The sequence below is a fragment of the Typopeltis vanoorti genome, chromosome 18 (genome assembly GCF_054136105.1).
Source record: "Typopeltis vanoorti isolate ZY-2024b chromosome 18, IOZ_Tvanoo_1.0, whole genome shotgun sequence".
Taxonomy (NCBI): domain Eukaryota; kingdom Metazoa; phylum Arthropoda; class Arachnida; order Uropygi; family Thelyphonidae; genus Typopeltis; species Typopeltis vanoorti.
This window is the reverse complement of record NC_143566.1, coordinates 86,297,663-86,325,000: the sequence shown is the minus strand read 5'-3', so window position 1 is coordinate 86,325,000 and position 27,338 is coordinate 86,297,663. Positions and strand designations below refer to the sequence as shown.

Here is a 27,338-nt window from a genome sequence, read left to right as displayed (position 1 = left end):
AATTCTTGCTCCTTCCTTATGTTCCAGCTGATATCTCTTTTGTATCCACTTTCGAAGCTTAAACGTTATCACACCTTCATCTTGTATCTACCAAACTCTGGAGATTAATCAGCTAATGCCTTTTATTCCTTTATAGGGGTAGACGAGGCATTTTAACCCTATCTAGCTTTTGGAGACTGAGTGAGCAGTTCAGTCACCACCAGAAACCAATCAGAGATAGCTGGCCCATGACTATCGCTGATTATTAGCGGCAACCTATGAAGAGAAGAGAAAACAAGTGTTGCCATCTCTTGGTACCTAACACTAACAGGATGTGTTACTGTCTGAAATAATGTGGGCTTGAAGGTTGATTTTCTTGAGTTTATGGGACGAAAATCCTGATAATAAAAACTCGCTTCCCCATGCCAGCGATTGACTAACCGGGGCTAGTCGAAGATAGGCTTAGAAAAAATTCCTCCAGTTGGCAGATAGACTTAAACTTAAGTCTATCTTCAGGGTGGGGGAGCCCTAGCTCAGAGGATGCAAGTGCTACTTCCACTGAGCTACACAGGCCTTCCCTGGAGATTACATGAATTCAATCTATCCTTATAGTTAGCATTCCACAACTGTGAAATCAGTTTTCTCAACCGCCTTTATACCTTTTCTAAAGTCTTTATCTCCTCCAAATCCTAGTGAATAGATTTGAACACGGTAATCCAGATCACAGCCTAATACAATGGAATCACTACCAGTTTATCTTTGTTGATAAATGATCTTGATGTTGCAGTAGGCGTCTGTCTTTACTGCCTTTGCAAATTTCAATCCAGCATAACTCAAAGATCTCGTGCTTCTTCCACTTCTAGCAGTGTATACTCTGCCAAGCCCGAAATTCAAAACCTTACATTTAGCAATATTAAACCAACATCCCCATTTATTTGGCCACGTTTATAGCTTATTCAATCTCCTGCAGTGGCACCATATCATCACTTCACCCAATTACATTCTCCAGGTTCAAATCATCCGCAAATATCTTCCTAAATTTTGGTGACAATACCATCAATATGAATGTTGAAAAGTAATGCCCTCCTAGCACAGAGCAGTGTGGAACCTGATTAGTTTCCCGTTACCTGATATTGCGTTTCTGTGCTTTAATATTTATCAGAGAAAACTGCCAATCCATTCCAACTTAATATCCAAACCTATACATAGCAGTTTAGATATGTTTTTTCATGTGTTTCTATCAAATTCTTTTGTAAAATCAGAAAAAAATACATAACAAACATTTCCCTCATTTACTACTGTTGTTACTTTATTATAAAAATTTAGATTACTGAAACAAGAGTGCCCTTTAACAAATCCGTGCTGATCATGACAGCTGCCCAATTTTGTATGTGAGCTCTTACCAATTTTTCCAATAATTACAGAATATAAACTAGTCTATAGTTTAAAGCTTCCATTCTCTTATCCTTATAGATGCACTACCTCACCTTCCTTTGACTCCCCTCACCACAAGGACTATTCTAGTTCAAGGCTTTAATTAAACAGCTGAGAGAATTGAGCCTGTTAGTCTTTAACACATTACCTTATGAATAAGGGGAAATTTCATCCAGTACCACCGGTTTTGCTGACAAAGTACTTAGTATTGTAAATATATCAACTTCCCCTTTTGGATTATGATTCCCTCTTTAGAATGAAATTCACTGAACAGCTCTACTACTATATTATTCAAATTGGCCACTCAATCACTTGTTCTATCTAGTTAGGTCCAAAACCATTCCTTCTCTTCTCTTTCTGGCCAAAAAAAAAAAAAAAAAAATCCTTAGGATTGTCCGTTTAACATAGTGCTAGTCTCCTCTGATATCCTAATTTTCCCTTCATACTATACTAGTCACTTTTCTCTGCTTATAACTGTTTCCCATCTCATACTCTATAATTTTTCTATGACCTGTTTCTCATCTAAAATTGTCATCAATTCTTTTTTTTTTTTTTCACTCGTGGTATATATTTTGTTGCTGCTGTTATGTCCTTAACTAGCTTTAAGCGCTTCTAACCTCTTCAACTTTCCAATTCCACCATCCCCGGAATTTCCTCAAGTTGATTTTTAGGTCTATTAAAATCTTCTGCCAATTCCACATTAAATATTTTCCATTTGATTTTTTCATTCCTGTGCCCCCCCCCCCCCCCAAGACAATACCGCCGTGAGATTTCATTGACAATCAAGTCCTCTGTATTTGATTATATATAGCGTCAGAGGATTTGATCCACGTGTTTCCCTCAAATATGGATCAAGAAAGGATTTTTAAACTTCAGGAATTTTGTTCTACTTAGCTCAAATACATTCGTTCAACAAACTCCAAGATTTTTTTGCATCAATAATTTTTAAAATAATATCTAACATTAAAACGGGCAATTTAAAGCATTTCTGGAATTCGTACAGAGGAAAAGTTTTCCCAAAAAAGGTATGTAGTCTATCAACTGGTTAGCAACGATGGCGCTGCAGTCATTGTTTGTTTTCAAACCGCAAAATGGCTGAATTAAGTCAAGATTCTAGCGATAACTCCCCTCCACAAAAAAGAGCTAGGTTTAGTGATTGTCTAACTGATATTTCAGAGGCGATTCCAGGAACATCTTCACAATATCTTACTAAGCACAGACCACTAAAGGCAGTAGATAAAGGTTCTGTAGATATATCACCATCATCTAGTGCTGTAGATAGTAAGTTATAAAATATATCTATTTAAAGCATTTCTGATTATCAGAGGATGTTAAGAGTTCAAACATCAACCGCCGCGAATATCTTACATAAACTGGATACTGGCAGTTCTAAAGAGTAATAGATTTCATATTTTGGATGATCTACAAATAGGGGACGATGCTCTGTAAAACCATCTCTTCTTCAAATTTCATGAGTTTATAAATTTTTTAAGTAAGTTCAAACAAAAATAAAATTGAAAGCGAAGTTTGTTGGGTTGCGCTAAGACATCACATCGTCTATTTGCGTGTCTCTCGGCTTAACTTCCGCCACTTTTTATAAAAGAACTCGCTTTCACTTGCCCTTATAAATGAACTTGCATCCGAGTAAGTGGTGTTAAATCCATATATATATATATATATATATATATATATATATATATATATATATATATATACATATATATATACACACACACACACACACGCGCGCGCGAACGCCTTTGATTCCGTTACAGTGAGTGGGTGGGGCCATTTTAGCCCTAACTTCTGGAGACTGAGATGGCAGTTCAATCTCCATCGGAGGCCAATTAGAAATAGCTGGCCCAAGGCTACCACTATCCAGCAGAGAGAGGCAGCCTAACACTATATGTTTATTGTCTGAGATAGTGTGGGTTCTTGGATTTATAGGACGAAAAACTGCCTCGATGAGTCTTTGGATTCCTTGGAGGGGTCATGTGATGACAATTATAAAATAATTTCGGGAGGTAAAAACCCGCTTTCCCGTGCCAGAGGTCGACTAACTCGGAAAACGGTCGAAAAAAGGCTTATGAAATGTTCCTCTAGTCGGCGACTAGATTTGAACCTGAACCTTCGGGCGATCATGCGCGCTGAATGCAAAAGCCACTTCCACTGAGCTATTAATTTAGCCTCTATTAAGAATAAAAACTTTTAGCTCCAGAATCAAACTGCCAATTGTTGCAAATTCAAGTAATATTCTTGAATCAAATATACAAATGTTAAATATATCCTAGTTAGTATGAGCATTCTATAAAGTGAAAGAATATAATATTTATTGCCTGGTTTTATAATTGTTTTCACAGTTATAAGTTAAGGAAAACAGTTAAATGAAACTCATATCCAGTTTTATGATTTTCCTTTAGCAACAGATATTCTATCTCCTGAATATGCCAAATCTGTTTTATCATCTACTTATATTGTGAACGAAACGCCTGAGTTATACACAGCGCATATTCTGCCATTCATTGAAACAACCCACGATTTGGATTTAAAGGTAATTTTTTGCGTGTGTATATATATATATATATATATTTGTACTACATATTTTTATTATTAAACCACTTTTCTGTTAGTGAACTTGTTTTTGTTGTATAACATAAAGTATTCCTCAGCAACAAAGTATTCTTTAGTTACTTGTTTTTAGCATGGCCAGGACAAACTGTTATTTGTTTTTGATTACCACTGAACAAGAAAAGAAAAATTGAAAATTAAAAAATTTTCTTTTACCTTGAAAGTACTTTCATCTAGGTGTGTCTGACTACTGATATGTGATTAATCTTCAAGTACAGAATTCACACATGAATAAAATTGCTCTACTGCCCTGCACCTTTTTCAGTAATCAAAATTACCATAGATGTTACATTTCTATGTAATATCTATGGTAATTATCACTTTAAATTTGAAGCTATCTGGTGTGAGATGAAAGCTAGTAGTACAAAATATACTGTTGGTTGCTGCTTTAGACTTAGGGGTCTGGATGATGTGGATGCTGTGCATCAGCAGATTAGCAATGAGTGCAGGTTGAGCAATTATTATGACACTTCAACTATGGGGATATAGATTAGAAAGAGGAAAGAGCAGATGGCAAGATCAAAAGATAATTTATAAGTTAGTAAGGGATAATGACCTGAAACAGCACATGATGGAGGGGTCTAGATGTTTGAGTGTGTTAGATCTGGTAATAGCATCAGAAGATCTATCCATAATATGGATCACTGTGCACAGATTTCAAGTGACCTGTTTTCAAATTTGAAAAGGTCATCTGGTTTTCAAAAGGATGAAAGGTATTGGAAAGGATCCAAGAGGCAATTGACTAAGGTAATTTCTGGAATGCTGAGTATGAAGAAAAGTTGAGAAGATGCAATTTACGCAGTCTAGTGGATACAAGGAAGAGTGGTGATATGAATAGATGTGTACAAGTTGATAAGGGGTTGTTACAGCATTGATGTTGAAGCACTTTTTTATAAAATTGTCGGAAATGGGGAGAACATGAGGCCATTCCTGGAAGCTTTAAAAAGAGAATGTGAGCAAGGGGGGGGGTGAGAAACTGGAAACTTTTTTGCATGGAAAGTTGTGAATGATTGGAATGCATTGCCTGAGGGTGTGGTGTATGCAGATAATTTGAATGTATTTAAGGCACAGTATGATGTGCTGTGAATATGACAAAGAGATCTCCCATGATAAGTCTTTGACTCCATGGTGGTCTTAGATGATAATAATCTAACTACAGCAGCAACTCTACCACTGTTGGGGAAAGTGACCATGCAGCCTTATTCTGGGAGGTTGCTTAACATGTGGAATTCTCAGTCAAGAAATGGTTTATGTGGAACTATAAAACTAGCACTTATGACAAATGATAGAGCATCTATATTATTCAACGTTAAATATGAAAGTAAATGTGTTGAGTGAAGGTAATTTCAAGGAAATGTGGACAAATTTCAAAATGGAAAATTTAACAGTAAGACTTATTTGTACCTATAGTCCTATAGATTCTAGTAGGGAAGAAAAGTAGAGGAATTTTTTGAGTCATTAGAAAGAAAGCTGATATGTGGGAGGGGGTGGGGGGAAGCTGGTTCTTGTTGGAAACTTAAACAATAGAAAATTAATGCCTCCAGAATAAACACATAGAATGTTTTTGAAAAATTGGAAGAAGATTGCATAACTAATGACTAGTAATCACCAACACCATGTTCCAATGTAAAGTTGTGCATAAATTCACATGGAGAGAATAAACACGATGGAAGAAAAATCTTACTGGCTCTTATTATTGATAGTGATATCTTCTCACTGGTTCGAGTATAAAAAGAAAAATTAAAATATGATCATCATTTATTTACTTTAGAGAAGGATAAAAAGGAATATTATTAAAAATAAATTGAAAAACCAGTATGTACAAAATGAAGTTTTTAGAAGATTCACAAAGTTGATAAGTTTTCACTAGTTAAGTGTAGACTTAAAAATGCAAACATTGATGAAAAAATTACATTTTGTAAACCAAACCTTATGATAGAAGAATCAGAACTGCACAATGGATGCAAGAAGTGAAAGAGGTAGTCGTGGAAAATAAATCATACCCTTAGAGAATGCAGAGGAAACTGTAAGAAAGCAAATTTATATGTAAATTAGCTAAATAACAGTTAGACCTTGAGAAGAATATAGAGTAGGGGTCTCCAAACTACGGCCCCGATATGATTTTATCCGGCCCGCCAATTGGACTAATTTTTCAATAAGAATCCATGAAAAAAAAAAAACAGGGTGTTGATAGATTTCAAATGCATTAATTAAAATTATGTTCAAAATATATTCCCAAATAGCAAAAAGTAACCGTAATCCAAGTTACGGTCTTTCTGACTAGTCGGTTAAAATGAGCTAACAAAAAAAAAAAAAAAAATTTAAAAGAATTCAAAATGAAATAAAAAAGTTACATCCGAATAAACTTTTTTATCAACAAAAAAAATTTATGTCGCACGAAATAAGAACACTTAAAAAGTCAGTAAAAACACAGTTAAAATGAACTAACGAGCAAAAAATGAAATAAAAACAAAATTTCCCGATCTGCATTCATTGACAAAAAACTTGAAGTTATATGAAATTAAAAAAAAGTCGCATGTAAATTGTCGGTATATATTCGGTTGAAAAACTAACGACTAGCAAAAATTTGCTGATAAATGTTCGTTGTCATTATTATATGATAATTTAATCTCACATACTCTGTAATCAGTTTTTATCTACTTTCAATAAAGCTCATATATCTAGTTCTAGAGGTTTTTTTTACTATGGCCTGCAGAACAGTGCTGAAGTATCCAATGTGGCCCTCACGGCAAAAAGTTTGGAGACCACTGACTGATATAGACGATAAATGCCTCCAGAACAGTTTGCGTCTTGAAGCAAACTGTTCTGAAGGCATTTATCGTCTATATCAGTATTGAAAAAGAAGCTTAGAAATAGAAGAAAAACTAATGTAAAAATAATGAGAGATGAGTACAGGTGATATAAAAACTGAAGAATATTCTGGATATCTGGAGTAGTTAGGTTGAAAATCATTAAACATAATAAGTTAGAAACAGTGGTAAAAAATATCCAGGAATGCATCATAGGAACAAACATTTCAGTATTGAAGAAAGCTCTCTGAAATGTGAAAAGATAGAGGAGATGATATTTAATGTGAAATGTTCACACATGGAGGAATAAAAGTTTTATGTTGGGTGCACTTCACAATTCAACATTTACAAGGTTAGATCCAGAAAATTAGATCTATTTAGTATCCATCTGTAAAAAGAGAAATAAAATTGAATGCAAGAATTATAAAGAAAAATCTCTGCTGAGTTCAAGGCAAGATTTTTATTTATTTATCAAGATTTTTGTTTTAAGATTTATATTTATTCAGGAAAGTGTTTCAGGTAAGCACACTTCACAAGAGTGACATCAAAAATGGATGAATTATAAGACAGTCAAATTAACTGCACAAAAGAACCACTATTGACCACTATGCTGCCCACCAGCCATTAGGAGGAAAGAAGACTTAAGCTAGCTAATGCCTTTTATTCTTTAATAGGGAGTAGGCGAGGCCTTTATAACCTATCTAGCTTTTGGAGACTGAGTGAGCAGTTCAATCTCCACCAGTAGCCAATCAGAGATAGCTGGCCCATGTCTATCACTAATTATAGCAGCCACCGATGAAGAAGCTAGCAAACAAGTGTTGCCATCTCCTGATACCTAACCCTAACAAGATATGTTAGTCTGAAATAATGTGGGTGCTACGATCGATATTCTTGAGTTTACAGGATAAAAAACCCGAGTTTCTGGGAGGAAAAACCTGCTTTCCCGGAGATCGACTAACTCGGGAAGCGGTCGAAGGCTTAGAAAAAGTTCCTCCAGTCAGCAACTAGACTTGAACTTAAGTCTGACTTCGAGTGACGAAGCGCAGAGGACAAGCAGCAATTCCACTGAGCTACACAGGCCTCCGAGAAGACTTCATATGAGGCTAAAAAAATTTGAAAGAAAAAGTTAAGTTCAGGACAAACAGATGTCAGAATCATATTTTTACTTTAAAACATGTAGCTGAAAATAAAATGAGAATATAAGATCTATACTTAAGTTTTGTACTCGTAGATCTGACAAAAGCATATGATAAGATGCAAATTAGGTGCAAATGTGAACAGAACCTTAAAAAAATCAATTTAGAATAAGAGTTAAATTAGCCAAAACATTAAACTTGCAATATACAAAATAGACTTCAAACTAGTTTGAACTTATGGATCTCAGAGTTACTTTAGAAATAAAATATTGATCAAAATAGAGACTACAGAATATGAGAACTGTAAGAAAAATTATGGGAATGAGAGATGACATCAGTGCCAGAACCATTAACAATGAAGAATTTAGAAAGGAACTACTTGACAATGTAGTGGTTCTATGGCTCACCTAAGGTGATATGGTTACGTAAATATTATGGGAGAGGGAAAGTTAGCAAAAAAGATCTTTGATACTAGAATGGCAGGAAAAAAGCATAAAGAAATACTAAAATCAAGGGGAATTGCAATTAATTATACTTGAGAAGACTGAAATATAAAATTTAACCATATTGGGGATGACAAATGACAGATTAGTGTTGGGGTGGAAAAGAGTTAATAGAAAAGTAATAATAAAACTTAATTGTTTAGTTCTATCATAGTTCTCTGCATCCCTTGAAGATAATGCATATCAGGCAATGATGATAATGCTATTGAAATACAGAGAAAGAGATTTATTTCGAAGTGCATAGAACCACAGTCTTCAAATCAAATGCATCTTAAAGACAAATTCCATTTATCTGGGTCATGTTTTCTGTCCAGCATTTATATTTACCTTAACATCATTGAAAAACACATGATTACTACTCAAAAGGGGGGAATGGAAATCGAATTTTTGCTGATGCTTCTGAAATGAAGTGATCTTTGTTTTCGTTTATGGATATTCCAGCATTGCAACCTTAATAGTTTAGTTTGTTTTTGGTAAAATTCACATCACAGTCATTCAACTTTGCTTAGATTATCAGATAAGATGCTTGTATAATTTGTTAGCTGAAATCCTAGGTGTGGTTCAAGAAATCAGTGCTACACTTTTCAAACTCATCATTCTTTAATTTCCTCTGCAGTCTGTGTCTTAGGGATGCATGAACTTACAGTGTGATGTCATGAAGCCTGGTCTCATTACTGAAAGCAAGCTTATTTTATTGCATGTTTTACTCTTTATGAAAAACGATGATGTGTTAAAATGATGTAGCACTCACTTGCATGGTTTTAAGTTCTCTCGCCATTCCATCCATACTATTGGGATAGCAAGTGACACTGATGTGTACTCTTTAACCATCCTTTTAAACACCATTCACACCTATCAACACAGAGCCTGGGTCCGGTCCAGATCTCCCATTTTATGTCCAAAATACAACTCATATTCTTTCTTGGTCAGCAGAATGAATGTGTATTGTGCCAGTTTTAATGTCACTTTGTCATACACACACAGCAAAATGTGTTGCTCTATTTGTGCCACATATGGGATATCATAACACTACAACTCCAGCTAGTAATCAAAATAAGCAAACCTTCCATTAGAGCAGTGTTTCTCAACGTGGGGCAATTTGAATATTTTGGTTTATCATCATCATCAAATTCCTGTCATGTACCCTGAAGGGTGTACAGGATATGATAGTACTACATGAAAAAAATTACATCATTACTAACTTCCAATCTACAATTTTCCTCCAAATCAGTCTGTTACTTGTCAAGACTCCAACATTATCAGATCTTATATTTATATCGTCTAAGGCACTTTGTACCGTATTAATCCACCAATATCTTGGTCTTCCTCTGGGTGGTTTTGCTGCCAACCTGGCAGAGAACACTTGTTTTGCTAATCTTTCCTCACCCATTCTGTTTAAGTGACCATACCAACCGAGATTAGCTCTGCTAATGCATTCCTAGATGCTGACAATGTCAAGTTCTTTCCTAATATCCTCGCTTTTAATATGATATTGCCATTGATGCCATCTGTTCACGCCTATAATCTTTCTCAGGACTCTCATATCTGCGGTCTGTCTCTAGTCTTTGGTCAAGTGTTTTACTTCTGACCCAGCTCTCAGATCCATAAGTTAAAACTGGTTTGAACACTGTCTTGTATACAGCTAATTTAGTGTTCTGACTAATTTCTCTCTTATTCCATATGAATTTATTCAGTTGACTTCCTACCATACCAGCTTTGCTGATTCTGTTGTCTATTTCTATATTTATTTTACCATCTTCACTAAAAATCGTTAAGTAGCTGAAATGTTTTACTTGTTCCACAGGTTCCCCGTTCACAACACAGTTGACATTTTCAACAATTCTACCTATTTCCATCGTCCTTGTCTTTTTAATGCTGACCTTCATACCATATCTATTACAACAGCTACTCAATTTAGTCAGAGAATCTTGCAGACTTGTAGTGGATTTATTTAGAAGTATAACATCATCCGCATAAAGCAAAGAGCTAACATTAACATCTCCAATTTTGATATCATGTTTAATACCACTTTCCTTCATAATGTGATCCATATAGATAATGAATAACAGAGGGGATAATGTACATCCTTGTCTCACACCAGAATTAACATTAAACCATCTTCCTGTACTACCTTCAATTCTAACTGCTGACTTACAACTCAAATAAAGACTAAGTATTGCTTGATATAATGCCCCATTGACACCATATAACTGCAGCATATTGGATAGCTTCTCTCTTGGCACCTTGTCATATGCTTTTTCCAAATCAACAAAACTTAAATAGAGATCTTTGTTATATTCCCATGCTTTCTCGACTATTTGTTGTAAAGTGAAGATCTGATCCTGACAGCCTCTATTTGGCCTGAATCCAGCTTGTTCTTCACCAAGCTTTTCTTCCACAATTCTTCTCAATTGTTTCTCAAGCATACTTGCATAGATCTTGCCAGGAACACTCAGTAGGGAAATACCTCTGTAATTCTCACATTGTTTTATTTCCCTTTTTATATATGGGTAATATGAGAGCTCTACTCCAATCATTGGGAATTGTTTCTGAACTATGCAGTGCAGCCACTGTAAGACTCTTATACCACCATACTTCAGCATTTCTGGTCGAATATCATCTATTCTCACTGCCTTTCCACATTTCAAGCCTTTGATGGCTTTTTCTACTTCAAGTATGGATATATATTCCTGACTGCATGCCTGGTCAGTGTTTTTTACCACTGTGTTGTCATCACTGCTTGTTTCATTTAGCAGTTTTTCAAAGTAATTACTCCATACTTCAAGGATATCTTTTTCTCCCATTTTTATGTCACCTTTATCATCTCTAACTCCTATTACAGCACTCTTTCCTTCATTCCTAAGCTTCTTCAACAACCTCCAGAATATTTTGCCACCTTCTTGATATTTATATTCTTGCCAAAGTCTTCCCATGACTTTTGTTTAGCTAGTTTTACACAGTGTTTAGCATTCTTGCATTTGTCTCTATATTTTCTAAGAGCACAGGCTGACTTATTTGACAGGAACTTTTGATATGCTTTCTTCTTTTCCTTCACTGCCTCTTTAACTTCCTTTGTCCACCAGGGAGTGCTGATTTTTTTTATCCTTGCAGACAACCTCACCACATGCCTCTTCTGGCAGAATCAATCAATGTTTTCTTCAGGGTTTGCCACTGAATCTCCAAGGTTTGATTCCTGTTCTCAAACCCTTTAATTTTTTCTTCAATAATCTTTGTGTATTTTAGTCTACAGTTCACATCTGAGAGCTGCTCAACTTTTATTTGCTTTAAAACTTTCTTACATGTTATTCTTTTCAATATGAAATTCAATTTTATCCTGCTCAAGACTAAATAGTGATCACTTCCGATTTCAAATCCTCTGTACACCGTGGTGTCCTGCACCAGGGAGAAAACATCACTATAGTTCGCCCATGGTTTGTAAGTCCCTAGTTGGCGTCTTGCCAAGAATAGTCGATTCATGCTGAAGGGGAGAAAGAAACGAAGGACGTACGAATTGGTCGCCAACACGCGAAATCACGTGCTTTATTGGTAAATTTTTCCAACTGTTATACAAGCAACATAGTTAACTACAATAATCATAAAAGAGAAGTTAATTTTCCGACCTGTAATAATAAACAACTCGTCCCACAATACGGAATGATTACCCTATTATCGGAATGGATTCTCCTTTTTCTGACATGTGCAGAGGTGTCGAGGGATTTCTAATCGGTGGGCGAACTATATCAACAATAACATAGTCAATGAGAATTTTCTTATTCCTAGCCTCTTCTCTCCATGTGAATTTGTGCACATTTTTATGTTGGAATATGTTGTTAGTAATAACCAGTTCATGTCCTGAGCAGAAATCCAACAGATATTTGCCATTATTATTAGCTTTGCTCTTTTCTCCAAATTTTCCGAAAATATTTTTGTATGTCTCACAATCATTTCCTACTCTGCTATTTAGATCCCCTACAAGGACTAACTTTTCCTTTTTCATTGTGTCAGTTGCTTTTTCTAAAGCCACAAAAAATTCCTCCACTTCTACCTTAGTAGAACCTTCTGTGGGACCATAGGCACAAATAAGTCTCATTGTCCAGTTCCCCATTCTCATATTTGCCCACATTACTCTACTTGAGACTGACTGGCATTCAAGAAGATTAGCCTCGTATTTTGTGTTGAATACTATGGCTACTCCTTCTTTTCCTTGATTGTCATTGCCTGAATATAACATTTTGAATTTATTGCTCAGAAAGATCTCACCAGTTTTGGTCTTTTTTGTTTCAGTCACCCCTATCATGTCGATCTGGTACTCATCTAATTCCTCATCTAGCTCCATTTCTTTGCCATTCAGGCTTCTCACGTTGATAGTACGATCTTTAACTCTGGTGATGTTTAGTTGGGGTTTGTTTTCAGATTTGTTCCAGTAGCTGACTTTTCGTTTTTCGCCCTGGTTCCCTGGCGAAAACAACAGGGGCCTTGTTTAACCGGGCAATGCCCCAGCAGGCACGAAATTTTGTCATGTTGTACCATCATTTTTTATTTTGGCTTAACCAATAAGAATACAATTTGGTTGGCTAAATTTCAAATTGCCAGCCCATCCTTGTTGGTTCAGTATCCAAGTAGATATCCAACAGGGTGCACCACGAGAAGGCGAGTATTGGACATTAGGTCAGAAGCCCTGGGCGGTTCTCCGCATTCCTTTAAAGGCTATATGGAGGTCTCCTCTCAGTTATACAGCTTTGACCCTTAGGTACATATTTATACATATTTATATTATACTTTTTCAGAACTTGGCTGACTATTATGCTAGAGGGAGAGGGGCATCAAAATCTTTGAGATGTTGAGGTTGGGCATGATCCAAAAAACGTTGAGAAACACTGAATTAGAGCAAACCATCAAAATGCACTCCTTCTCTTAATTGGTGCTCAGAATGATAGCTATGTCTGCCATTTTCAGCACCAGTTCACACACTGCTGTGAAGAGCGAGTCACAGCATATGAATAAAGTTACCTCGCTGGACAGTGGAACATGCATGTCAAATAATATAATATAATAATATCACTTCATGCACCCCTGTGCTGTGGATTGTTGATTTTGAGCTGACTCAGTGTAAGTCCACATTACTGGCTTCTCTTGACCAAAAGATGTTTTCTTAAGGATGGATGATGGACAATGTGGCTATTTTTGTATTCAGTATATACCTAAGGAAGATTTCCATTTTATACAGCAGTATGAATGCAGTCAGTTCTTTATCTATTGCATTATACAATATTTCATTCATTTCTAATACACGGTTAGTAGAGTTTGATTGTTCAAACATAATATTTTGGACCTGCCAAATGCACTTCAACCCCCCTCGTGGAAATATTATCAATATAGATCTATAGATAAGTGAGGTAGCTTTATAGATGTGTAAACTAAATGCTTTCCCACTGATTTGGAAATATAGTTTATCCATTGTTTTCAGCATAAAAGTAACTTGCCTCCCTGGTTGGCTAATTGGTTAGTATATCTGCTTTCCAGCCAACAGGCTGTGGATTTGAATCTCACCATGGATGTTTGGAATTGTCTTTGGTTGGTAGGTGAATTTCATAACATTTATTGTAAGAAATATTTTCTCATAATGTCCTCATCATGATTTTTTTCTCTTGCCATCATTATATACATCTTCTCTTTCATATTAGGCTCAATGGCCTGTCAGCGCCACGTTTGGCTTCATATAAACTTGATCCTGCTTATGATAGGATGATTAATCCTATCTAAATTTTCTGTCATAAATTGCACATGTTCTTCTGGCCAGTTTGCCTGTTTTTGTGAGAGGAAAAATCCAATCACCTCTGTATGAGACTGGCTAATTCACCTTCAGTTGAAAATCCTAGATAAAGGTCCTTTGTGTTCCAAGCAAAATTCAAACTCGGATCTTTCTGTCCAAAGAACTTCATCTATATTGATTAAGCTATGCTGACTACCATCTTTATATCCATGTTAATTATTTTTATCTCAAATTTTATCCTAATTTATGTTCCAATTTAGACATGAATTTAGTAATGATAAAAAAATATTGAGATAAACACTTGAGATCAGCTACATTATCAGCTTAAGCAAATTTAATGATATATGCATGTAAACGCAAGAAAGATATTTAATTAACCAAATATTTCGGTCTGGAAATAGCAGACCATCCTCAGTGGTATTACAAGAACAGTTTTAAAAAAATACAAGCTAGAATACTAACAATAGATCGTTAAAAATAGAACACGCTGCGTGATGTTATATCACTAAGTATGAAATGGAATATTTTGAAGTAGAGACATGATTGAAAAAAAAAAAATTAATGAGTAATCTTGATTAGACTTTCCCAGATTTTTGATATAGATATACAGTCATTACGATTCAGGTTGGGACGATGGAGCAAGGCCTCCACGCTTTCCTTGAACAAACATTCGAATCTATAATGGTATCTATGCAAGAGGCAAATCCTGGACCAAAAGATGCTGTTGTTAGTTTCAATCCCATGTTGAGCCAATGCAGACTTTTCAGGTTTGTAGTGAAGAATGGAGGATTGATGTTCTTGGATTCTTTTTTCAAGACAACGTCCAGTCTGTCCAAAATAGGAGAGATCACAGTTGCAAGGAATTTGATAATTCCTTGCAACTGTGATTCCAGAAAGAGATAAAGTTGAGCATTTGTCTTTAGGAGAAGGAAAATGAGAAGACAATTTGTTAATAGGTGAATGCATAGCTGTTAAATCATATTTCTTTAAAATTCTTGCGATAGGTTCTGAAATACTGGAGATATATGGAATAGGCACTCGACGTATTGAAACTTTGTTGTTTTGTGGAGAATTATAAGAATTGAGAAGATGTTGAGTATTTTTTTCAGAAAAGCCATTGAGTTTCATGTGTTGTTGGATAGTAGAAAGTTCTTTCTGTAGATAATCAAAAGTAGAACAATTAGTTTTGGCTCTTCTATTCTGATGAGGCATTTTATAATTCCTGTTTTTTGACATGGATGATGGACTGATTCTTTAAGAATATAACGATCTGTGAACGTTGGTTTCCTTTATACTGTAGTTGTAAGAGTATTTGAAGGTGACCGGATGAGGAGAACATCTAAAAAAGATAACTGGACGTTCTCTTGAAAAAAGAATCCAAGAACATCAATCCTCCATTCTTCACAGCAAACCTGAAAAGTCTTGGCTCAACACAGGATTGAAACTAACCACAGCATCTTTTGGTCTAGGACTCACCTCTTGCATAGATCCCGTTATAGTTTGAACGTTTGTTCAAGGAAAGCGTGGAGGCCTTGCTCCATCGTCCCAACCTGAATCGTAATGACTGTATATCTATATCAAAAATCTGGGAAAGTCTAATCAAGATTACTCATTATTTTATTTATTTTTTTTTTTTCAATCATGTCTCTACTTCAAAATATTCCATTTCATACTTAGTGATATAACATCACACAGAGTGTTCTATTTTTAACGATCTATTGTTAGCATTCTAGCTTGTATTTTTTTTTTAAACTGTTCTTGTAATACCACTGAAGATGGTCTGCTATTTCCAGACCGAAATATTTGGTTAATTAAATATCTTTCTTGTGTTTATGTGCATATATCATTCAGTCTTATGTCACAAGTATCCTTAAAACAACTAAGCAAATTTAAATTAAGGTCAATCCTTTTACATTCACTGATAAAATAAAATCTAATATTCAAAACATAGGACATTTAAGTACTGTGAAAATTAATCATAGATAATTTTAAAAAAAGTATTCCAAAAACCTCCTAAACATGAAAATTGACAAAAATACTCCCCAGCTTGATTGTCACAGAACTAAAAGCTAATGCAAATACTTAATAAGATCCCAGTGAATCATAATCGAAACCATGTATTAAGGTGCAGTCAGTATACAAAATTTTAAGCAATAGCCTTGCTGTGTACCTGAGTATACAGAATGCTATGATGGTACACTTGATCACTAGCTTTCTAACAACAGTTTTCCTCCAAATTAATCTGTTGTCATAATGCCAGGATTATTATATCTTACATCTTAGAATCTAAGGTACTGCTAACTGTATTAATCTATCTGGATCGTAATTTTTCTTTGGATCTTTTCCTGCTATTAAACAATTATTTTGCTAACTTTTCCTTTCCCAGTCTGTTCAAGTGACCATACCATCTTAGATCAACTCTACTCATGCATTTTTATATGCTAAAAATGTCAAGTTCTTTTTTAATATCTTCATTTATAAAATGATTTGGCAATTAATGCTATCTTATCATCTGTTAATTTTTCTAAAACCTTTTATATCTGCGGTGTTCAATCAATTGATTTATTTCTATATAGCTCCGAAATTCATAAGTTAAAATCAGTTTAAGCACTATCTAAACTTGATTAGATAGTTTAAACTTGTATACTGCTAGTGTTTTGGCTAATTTCTCTTTTATTCCATTTAATTATATCACTTTCTCAGTTGGCTCCACACTACACCAGCTTTGCTTATTTTGTTATATTTTCCTGAGGGGTGGCTTACAATAAATAGAGTGTATACACTGTTTGTGTAATGTCCCATTTTTACACCCTGTAATTGTATCATTTTGAACAACTTTTCTCCTGGTTCCATATCTACAAAATTTAAATATAAATCCTTGTTTTTTCCATTATTTCTTCTGTTTGTCTTAAAGTAAAAATCTAATCCTGAAAAACCCTTGTTTGAACTAAACAACTTTTCCTTCCTCATTCTTTGTTTTCCATAATTTTTCTTAGCTGCTTCTTAACTATGCTTGCATAAATCTTACCTGGAACAATCAGTAGGAAAATTTCTGTGCAGTTGTTTTATTTCTCTTTTTATGAATGGGTGCTGTGAGAGTTCTATTCTATACATGGTTTCGATTAAGATTCACTGGGATCTTATCAAGTATTTGCATTAGCTTTTAGTTCTGTGACAATCAAGCTGGGAGTATTTTTGTCAATTTTCATGTTTAGGAGAGGTTTTTGGAATACTTTTTTTAAAATTATCTATGATAATTTTTAAAAAAATTATCCAATTATCCTCTCAAATTTAATGTTTCCCAAATATGCCCTCAAAAACTCCTGAAAATTATGATTTGATTATTGGTTGATCATATAAGTAAATCTTGATGAAAGCAATATACAAATGGTCTCTGACTTACATAATAGTTATGTTTCACAAACTTTGCATAATTTAAATTTTACATAAGTCAGAGTTGATCTCCGTGTTCATTAATTACACCTCATTGTTATGCGATTCCAGTACATGTATGCAGTATTAACATGACGTTTCAATCTAATTTGTGTGTGTGCATCCTATGAATGAGATTAACAGATTACACACACACAAATTAGATTTCAATCTGTAATTATTAATGCAAAGTAATGTAATAAAGTATAAATAGTATGAAAAAAATAGAAAAATGTTTAATTTGATCATTCAACCTTCTGTATGAATCATGAATAGATGATTCATACAGAAAGAAGGTGATTCATGCATCAGAGGCAGGAGATTATCAATCTAGAGATGGGTAGTGATGCAGCAACAGAAACCTTAGGAATAAAGCACAAATCGATTAGAAAAAGAGGACTACGAGACTGGAACAAAGAAATAGAAAATATAATAAAAACCAAAAAGGACAGTTACCAGAAATGGCTAAATTCCAAAACAATAGAAGCAGAAATAGAGTATAAAAGAAATAGTGCAATTGCAAAACGAGAAGTAAGGAAAAAACATAGAGAAAGATGGAACAATTTCGTAACAGAACTAGAAAAGGATTTATTTAAACCACAACCCAAAACTTATAAAGTAATAAAATACATGAATAAAGAAATAAAAGAAAAGATAAAAATACAAACAATAGATTTAGAAAAATGGGTGACCTATTTCCAAAATCTCTGGACAGATGAGAACAATGAATTAAAATTTTATAAGACAAAGAATGACCTAATAGAAAATATCACAATGTTAGAACTGAAAAATATAATAAAGAAGATGAAAAATAGGAAAACGGCAGGAGAAGACAATATAAATATAGAACTATACAAAAATGCAGGTGAAAAATTTAATGAAAGACTTTTGAAATTTTTTAATATGGTTTGGATGTCCGGAAAAACCCCTAACTCTTGGAAAAAAGCACTGGTCATCCCAATCTATAAAAAAGGAAATAAAGACAATTGCAATAATTATAGGGGAATTAGCCTGCTGAATACAGGATATAAAATATATGCAGGAATATTAAAAGAGAAACTAAGCAGCATTGTAGAAAACAAATTACTAGAAGAACAAAATGGCTTCCGAAAAGGCCGATCCTGCATAGATCCAATTTTTACTTTAAAATTATTAATAGAAAAGAGAAGAGAATTTCAAAAAGAAACACATGTGGCATTTATTGATTATGAAAAAGCCTTTGACAAAATTAGTCGACAAAAATTGTTTAAAATATTAACCGATTTAAACATACCAAACCAACTTTTACAATCTATTCAAAAAATATATACAGGAAATAAAATAGCAGTTAAATTAGAACACACCTCAGAATGGAAAGATATATCAAGAGGAGTACGACAAGGATGTACCCTCTCACCTCTGCTTTTCAATATATATATATATATAAATGAAATATTAACAATCTGGAAACAGCATAACCCATTTGGTATACAAATGACCCCGCAAATGAAGATAGATACACTACTATTTGCAGATGATCAAATAGTATTAGCTACATCAGAAGATGACTTACAAAGATCATTAAAATCATTAAATGATATCTCAAAGCAATATAATATGACAATACCCAAAGAAAAAACAAAAATAATGGCATTCAAAGGAGAAAACCCAATAAGAAGTAAAATAGTGATAGACAATAAAATACTAGAACAAGTAAACACTTTCAGATACTTGGGATGTGATCTATCATACGAAGAAGAAAAAGACATAGACACTAAAATATCAAACTTTGTCAAAGTAAATGGCATAATAAATAGTATATTTAAGCCATCCCTGGTACAAAAACACACTAGAATCAGACTATATAATGTTTTGTCAAAACCAACTCTACTATACGGAAGCGAAACATGGACCATGAAAAGGAAAGATGAAAAACGAATTCAAACAGCAGAAATGAAGTTCCTCAGAAAAACAGCGGGATATACCAAGTGGGACCACAAAACAAATGAAGAAATCTTACAATCCCTAAAAATCAAACCAATTAATTACTACATAAGACAGTATAAACAAAAATGGCTAGAACATTTAAATCGAATGGACAACAGCAGACTACCAAAAATATTATACAGATACAAAATAAGTGGAAAAAGAAGAATCGGAAGACCAAGAAAGAGATGGCATGAGACCGGAACAGGCCACATGGCCTATATTCCATGATAGGAAGAAGAAGAAGAAGAATTTAATGTTTCCCAAATATGTCCTCAAAAACCCCTGAAAATTATGATTTGATTATCGGTTGATCATATAAGTAAATCTTGATGAAAGCAATATACAAATGGTCTCTGACTTACATAATAGTTATGTTTCACAAACTTTGCATAATTTAAATTTTACATAAGTCAGAGTTGATCTCCGTGTTCATTAATTACACCTCATTGTTATGCGATTCCAGTACATGTATGCAGTATTAACATGACGTTTCAATCTAATTTGTGTGTGTGCATCCTATGAATGAGATTAACAGATTACACACACACAAATTAGATTTCAATCTGTAATTATTAATGCAAAGTAATGTAATAAAGTATAAATAGTATGAAAAAAATAGAAAAATGTTAAATTTGATCATTCAACCTTCTGTATGAATCATGAATAGACGATTCATACAGAAAGAAGGTGATTCATGCATCAGAGGCAGGAGATTATCAATCTAGAGATGGGTAGTGCAACAGAGGGCGAAGATAATGAGCAAAATATAAAAGAAAATAAAAGTGAGTATGGAAAGTATGAATCATCATGAGGTTTTCAGAGATGGTCTTAATTGTGAGGATGATTGGCGAGTAAGAGTGGGTAGCTTATATAGAGACAGACAGATGCACTGAAAGAGGAGGTGGGATGTCTCGGGAATGAGTTGAGAAGTGTGAAAGATGAGATTAAGTGAATGGAAAAGAGCGAATCAGAGTAGGAGAAAGAGAGAGTTATGGGAATGATAGAATAGGAGAGAATAGAAACAGTAGAAGAAAGAAAATGAGAAGAATGCGAGGGAGAGCTGGAACCAGGGATAGAAAGATGCCAGATAAGTAGCAGAACAGAGAAGAAAATCTTCTGAAAGGATTGCTAGTTGTGACCCTCCTTTATAAAGTCTACTCCCTATATATCCCGCTTTGGTCTGAATCTTTTATGAGTGGTGCATCGGATTCTTAAACTCAGGCAACCAAATGAATAAGAGCAAAAGGTTTATTTAATATATTGATAATTTTACACAACAGAGAATTTTCAATCATTACTATACTACTAGATTACAAAGTTAAAGAAATCAACATATAATGGACAATAATCAATGCTTCGGAACAATCTTGTTCCAATTCCATCGCTCACTTTCTCAGTTCTGTAACCAAGAAAACATTTAAGGTATCAGTAAAACAGTTAGGATTAGGTAATGCTATAACACCTTAGACATAATTAACAGTCATAACATATACTAGACATAGCCCTTGGCTTGAAATGTTCACCAATTTTGGTTATATATCACAGTCCTGCCTTAATCTTAATTAGAGTTATAACCTTTTTGAATGTCCTTGATTCTTAAATTACAAAATTTTTCCTTTCATACAAAACATAATCAAAGGCTTGTACCTTACAGAACTTGAAGGTTCATCAGGCTTATCTCTTCGTTTCTTGGTTCCTTTTCTCAGCACGTTGTCTTTCTTCTAGGTTGTGAGAGTGAATTTCATCAGCTTAGGTTGGTCCATTTGGAATTACACATCGATCAGCTATGCCTAGAGATTTCTTGGCGCATAGATGAAACTGCACCCATTTGGCTCGCTACCTAGCTGCTACTTCCCTGTGTGTAGCCCGCTGCATAGGAAAACTTCTACCCGCTCATCGTAATTCTTGAAACCAGTGGCGATGTGCATCTCGACCAGGGCACCAGTAGAACTTTGACCACAGAGAGAGAGAAAACATAAGTCGACCCTCCAGGGGGGTTTCCAGCCCTTTTATATCAATCCTATCGGCACCCTTCTGCAATACTTACTTTTCACCCGATACACTACTTTCTTGTACTCGTGGATCTTGCCTTTCCGTAGCGTCTTCCAAGAAGATTTCAGCGTGCCATGTACCCTACGTATATGTGACTGCTTCAGGCATCTCACTAATCACGGTGTCTCGCCCACGTACTTTGACCTTGTGTTACTAGTTGGTTATATACAATTCACAAACTTTCTATCATTGCTAACAGACAAGATATATATTATTTTCATTATTAATATACAGTTTAGTAGGAACTTCACACGTGAATACTCACAAAAATTGTACTAATCACGTTATCTTAAAGTTTTACAGGCTATTTACAATTATACCAAAATACAAGCATTTCTCTCTTATGTGCTTAAGCTTGTTAAACTATGAATGAAACATTCCTTAGTGAATTGTATTCATTCACAATTTAACAGCATTATGAGGGCAAGTGGTTTAGAAGAAATCTATTCATATTATTTTTCTTGAGAAACTGTAGGTTGTAATCCTTGAGGAACACTGCATTAAACAGAGAAGTTTTGGAGAAAAGTGGAATGAAGAAAACCAGGTCAGTGGAATGATACTTATGAAAAATATCTACGCCAAGGTAGAAACAAATGTAAACAAACTGAAAAGCTAAATCATTTTGAGAGTGAGAGAGTGAGAGAGAGAGAGAGAGATTTTATCAGTTAAGGAGAAGTGAAATTAGTATTGTGAGAAACAAGATGGGGGTGTGATTTAGTAGTATTACAGGAGATCTGTTTATTGTAGATCTATATCATTGTTACCCTGTTGAAGAATGGCAGCAGGATCAGTATTTAAGCCATTAGTTATAGAAGACTTTGAAACTTAGAATTTTTGAGCACTACAAGTGTTTTTCAGATAAAGAAGAAGAAATGGTATATAATATGGTTGTGCATGAGAGGAAGCAGAGTTTCCATTGCCCATTTGGTATAGATGAAAACCTATGGTTGGAAAGACCTGAGAACAAATCTTGTCTAGAATTATATCAAACAACTCTTGCTTGCTTCCTCTGGTTTTTTACTAGTGAGACACTAAAAGAATCTTGATACTCAAATACCAATAAATATTTTGGTTCTGTATGGTATCCTATCTCCCTCCCCTTTGTTGTTGTTATGTGCCATTCAGTCGTTTTCCATTCTTGCCGATTCCTGTGAACAAAGACTCTCCATCACACTTGACCTCTTCTCCTTTCTTTCATTAATTGTAAGTTCAAGTTGGTAAGTTCTTTTATGTTCTCCATCCAACTCTTTTGTGGTCTTCCTCTTCTGCTCATTCCCTCAACAAACCACCTTTTCCAATGATTCATCAGCTTGCATAATATGTCCAAAGTACATTAACTTCTGTTTAGTGATCAACTCCAAGGAGCATTCTATCTTTATATTTGCTAAAACCTTCTTAATGGTCATTCTTGCAGTCCTCCACTTCAAATGAATCAGTTTGCTTTCTATCTTTGTTCTTAATAATCCAGCTTTCACATCCATACATCAGAAATATCATTACTTTGACAATTCTAACTTTTGTGGCCTTACTCACACCTCTATCTTTCATAATTTTTGTCAGGTTCAACATAGCTTTTTTTTTTTTCTTTCCCTATGACTATCCTCCTATTAATTTCATCTTCACATTTACCATCATTTCTGATTCTGGACTCCAGTAAACCATAACTTTCAGCAATTTCTATTTTATCTCCCTCTATTATAAATTCATTTGAATTGCCAGAAGCCATCACTTTTGTTTTGCTTTTTTTTAAATTAAGCCCGGCATTATTATTACTTTCCATCTTAACCAATAGAATCAACCGGTCCAGATCATCCTCAGTTTCTGCTATGAAAGTTATATCACCTACATATCTTAAATTATTTATTTTTCTGTCACCAATCTTAATTCCAGCTGAATCTTTGTTTAAATCAGCCAATCTTATAACATATTCAATATAAATATTGAAAAAGTAGGGCGACAGTATAGAACCCTGCCACACCTCTTTTTTCCACTCAAACCTTGTTTCTCCAAGAGACTGTTTTTACTGAAGTTTCTTGGATGTCATACAGCTCTCTTATGAAGAGAATTAGATGTACAGGTATCCCATTGATCTCATTACAATCCACAATCTGTTATGACCCTCACATTCAAAAGCTTTCTTATAATCAATAAAATAGATGAATGCTTCCTTCTGAAATTCTCTTTTTTTCCATAATCCATCTCATGTTTGCAAATTTTCTCTAGTTCCTCTACCTCTCCTAAAGCCTGCCTGTTCTTGTGGCATTTCTCTATTCATATATGGCTCCAACTTTGGTTGGATCACTTTCAGCATAAATTTACTTGCATGTGAAATTAAAGTGATGGTTCTATAATTCTTGCAATCTCTGGCATTTGATTTTTTGGGGACTGCAATGAGTACTGATGTTTTCCAATCTCTAGGCCAGTATATTTTCTTTCACACCTGTTGACAAATTTCAGTCAATATATTTACTACTTCATCGCAAGTTGCTCTTAATAATTCCACTGACACACCATCAGCTTTTCCTTTTGGCAGCTGTTCCATTGCTGATATCACTTTATTTTTCATTATCATGGGTTCCTCAACAAATTCTCTCTCTCCTTTCAAATTCTCCTTCAATATTATTATCTTTCTTGTACAAATCCTCTACATACTCTTTCCATCTTTTTTTCACTGCTTCTTCTTCCATCAGACATTTATCTGAATTACTTTTTATAACTCCTAATCTAGGAATAAACTTTCCTGTAACATCATTTATTTTTCTAATCACTTTATTTTTCATTATCATGGGTTCCTCAACAAATCCTCTCTCTCCTTTTAAATTCTCCTTCAATATTATTATCTTTCTTGTACAAATCCTCTACATACTCTTTCCATCTTTTTTTCACTGCTTCTTCTTCCATCAGACATTTACCTGAATTACTTTTTATAACTCCTAATCTAGGAATAAACTTTCCTGTAACATCATTTATTTTTCTAAGCAGCTCTGTTGTTCTATTGCTTTCTTCAATGTCCTTGCACCTTTTGTTTAGATGTTTTTCCTTATCCTTCCTAGCCTGTCTTTGGAAATCTGTACTCTGTTGTCTAACCCTTTCTTTGTTTTTCTAAAGTTTCATTTTTCTTCTTTCTTCTGCTATTTGAATGGCTTCTTCTGACAACCATTTACAAACTTTCTTTCTTGTTGCTTTATTAAGAGTCTTCTTTGCTGCTTCTATGACCTTTTCTTGACACAATTCTTCTAATTCTCTTCCTTGTCTTCTCCAAACTTTTTAATTTCTTTCTGACTTCTACTTTAAATGCTTCATTTATAGGAACTAAATCAAATTTGATACTGTCCTTTTGTTTCTTCTTATCCCTTCATTTCAATTTAACTTCAGCTATCAATAATTCATGATCTGTCCTGCAGTCTGCACCAGGAAGTGTTTTTACTTCTTTGATAATACTACTTCAACTACTGCTGGGAACAATATATCTGATTCATGTATTCTCCATTAGGCGAAGTCCATGTGTACAATCTTCTTTTATGTTGTTGGAAACAACTATTCTCAACACAAAATTCCAATATCCTTACTCCAGTTTCATTCCTCACTCCTAAACCAAATTTTCCAGTAAATGCCTCGTTCCTCTTTTTCACCCACTTTTGCATTCCAATCATCACCTAATATTAAAACAGATCTGTTTTATCAGTACTGTATACTACTTGTTGCAAACTGCTGTAAAATTCTTCTACCTCATCTTCACTTGAATATGTAGTATATGGATACACCTATATTAAGGTGACCAGATTTTCAAAACAAAAAGGAGATGAAAATGGGACAACTTCTGGTATGCTCTACATAAAAATGGAATAACACATAATTATAATTACTGTATAATTATTTGTAATAAATTAAACACAAGACTGAAGTGTGCATGAGAATTATGGAGTATCAATATTATCATATTTATATGAAAACTTCCATAAACTTATCTCTAAATCATGAATGTTTGTTTTTATCCCTTTCTTCCAAAAGTGTTGGTTCTTTCAAGATGCACTCATAAAAGTCAATACACTAAATGTCAAAGTATGTCTTGATCGCACTCATTGCTTTCACAGTCTTGGTGTTGAAGCGGTTCTTTTCATCAGACCACAAAGAACTCATGAGAGAAAAAATTCTCTCCATAGCTGCATTTGTTCCTGGGATTGCCATAACAAATGCAACAACTGGCAGTATGTTTTTGTAGTGAATGCTTTTTTTCTTGGAGCACCTTAAACACATCCCACCACTTTTTGTCCGCTTAGCATTTGTGTCCTTCCATTCTTCCATCTTGGAGTTTACAATATTATTTATATGGCTGATTTCATCAAATAATTCATCTTCATCAACAATATTGAATATTTTGCTATCAATATCACTGATTACTTTTAGGCTGCTTGCAACTTCAGCCCAAATTAGTAGGGTTTGCAACTTAATCCAGTGAAATGCTTTCAATGGCTGGAAATGATAAGTCCATTTGCTTAAATATTCAAGGAAATTTTCATAAAATAAATTTGTAGTGTCTAAAAATTCTTTTTCATCAAAGGCACACTCATCCTTCAGCTCTGTAATAATTGATGACATTTTAAATGTTTGAAAGTTCTCAGCTTCCCTATTTGTAATTTTCTGTCTGAGCAATTCCAATTCTTCTACCACTTCAGTTGCTGAAATATTTTCCCTTTCTATTTTCATTATTGTTGATGAGAATATTTTCAGCTGGCTTTGCATGAAATGGAGCCAAAGTATTGATTATTGGTTACTGAAACATGATTTCAACAATGTAGGGCATTTATCTTGTGATAAAAAGTAAGATCTGAGTCATCATACATGTCAATAATCCTAATCACAGCTGGTAGTAATGATAACCATCTTGTATGTACACTACCTAGAACACGTTTATTTTATATTCAATTTCTGTAAATGGGCAGAAATTCTTCAATTCCTCTACTCTCATAGTGTAAATATGGAAATACTGAAATATTTTATTTACAACTGTTTCGATATCAATAGGCAAAATATCAGTACTTGTCTCTACACCATTATGAATAACATGAGCAGCACAGTCAATAGCATGAATGTTATAATATATTAGGTTTTATCCTTTATCCAAGTGTAAGCAAAACAAAGTTTGCACCTGAAGAACTTTCAGGACTGGGCAACTCATGGTAAAGGTGGAGTAAGTTCTAATATATTATTAGTAGTATAGCCAAGTGAAAAACTTCCATAAACTTATCTCTAAATCACGAATGTTTGTTTTTATCCCTTTGTTGAGTCTTGAAAATACATTGTTGGAACCACCTAATTTGTATCCATCGAAGTTGGTGTTGCAGAAAATGCAATAATTTTCTCAGTCAGCTGCTGTTTCTGCAAAATATCCAATATACATGGGTGGTCTGAAAAGTTCTTGGCCTAATAATGAAAAAACGAATTTATAATTTAAAAATTATTTTTATTTTTCCATATAATCTCCCTCAAGACTAATACATGTATTCCAGCAATGCTCCAACACCATTATCCCATCCCTGTAGTGGTTCCCAGTAAGATCTGCAAAACATCCCTCTACAGATGCAATCACCTCTTGATTCAACGAAAAACACTGACCAGTGAG

General features: G+C 34.3%; 1 long non-coding RNA gene across 4 annotated transcripts in view; it reads right to left on the bottom strand.

The window, feature by feature from the left end:
* Positions 1–27,338, bottom strand: part of LOC150096894 (uncharacterized) — a 158,790-nt gene that overhangs the window by 112,264 nt on the left and 19,188 nt on the right. The window contains exon 3 of one of the 4 annotated variants that reach the window (XR_016549818.1): positions 20,894–21,062. The exons of the other annotated variants lie outside the window; for them this stretch is intronic. This is a non-coding gene — a long non-coding RNA (uncharacterized LOC150096894). Of the gene's footprint in view, positions 1–20,893; positions 21,063–27,338 lie in introns of those variants that run through there. 4 annotated transcript variants of the gene reach the window in all.